Raw genomic sequence first — 914 nt, 5'->3', positions numbered from 1 at the left:
AAAGAAAAGAAAAGAAAGGCAGAAATTAAATTAATAATAAACAAAAAAACTAAAAAGCGAATAAAAACAGGGAAACTCACTCTACTAAGACAGAAATCAATAGAACTGTGAAAAAAAGAAAATAAAGAAAAAATAAGAAGTAGGAGGTGACAAGCAGTAATTACACTAGGTATAAGTGAAGGCAAGCAAGAGAAGGAGCCAACTTACTTAACTGAAAAGCATGACATACTCATATAAAAGAAAAAAAAACATCAATAAAATAACTCAAAAAATATCTCGTCTCGTTAAAAGAGAAATGGGTGATGAACCGTAATGGTAAGGAAACAACGTGCTGGGTGCAGCAATGTTATCATAAAGACAGCACGACGAACAGAAGCAGATTGATTAAGTGTGTATTCAACCTGAGCGTCAAAACAGTATGAACGTCTTATAGATTTAGAATATGTCTATATAATTTGAATAAAGACATCTCTCGTTCTCTCTATTTCTTTTTCTTCTAGAACTGACGTCTAAAAATGAGCAAATGCGTATGTATGTAGTGAAAATAAATAAAACATGTTTTAGTATGTGTAAATGTGTTTCAATGTTAGTTTGTTGTTTTATATTCAAGAGTGAGAAGCCAAGAATAGCTTCCACCTGCAGTTAGGTGGGTGGATGATTGTGTTCGGTCTTCACACTAAATGTGCCAGTAGTTGATAGAAGATGTAAAGAAGTGAACGTTATTCCGTTGTCCCGTGCAGCAAGGCTCTCAGGATAAAACTGCGTTTGATGTAAGTTAGCAATTTTCTCTAGGCAGCTTTTGTCTAATAGATGTATAAAAGAAAATCTGTATTATTATAACACACACACATGTAGATATTTATATCCATATATATGTATATATGTGAATATATATATATATATATATATATATA

At 31.6% G+C, this 914-nt stretch overlaps 1 long non-coding RNA gene across 2 annotated transcripts in view; it reads left to right on the top strand.

The window, feature by feature from the left end:
- The first annotated feature begins 648 nt into the window (after nucleotides 1-648).
- The window catches only part of LOC106875319 (uncharacterized), a 406,076-nt gene continuing 405,810 nt past the window's right edge, over nucleotides 649-914 (top strand). For both annotated transcript variants that reach the window (XR_008264907.1, XR_008264906.1), the window contains exon 1: nucleotides 649-770. This is a non-coding gene — a long non-coding RNA (uncharacterized LOC106875319). The remainder of the gene's footprint in view (nucleotides 771-914) is intronic.

Source organism: Octopus bimaculoides, chromosome 9, assembly GCF_001194135.2.
Source record: "Octopus bimaculoides isolate UCB-OBI-ISO-001 chromosome 9, ASM119413v2, whole genome shotgun sequence".
Lineage (NCBI taxonomy): Eukaryota > Metazoa > Mollusca > Cephalopoda > Octopoda > Octopodidae > Octopus > Octopus bimaculoides.
This window is presented reverse-complemented; position numbering and strand designations above follow the sequence as displayed.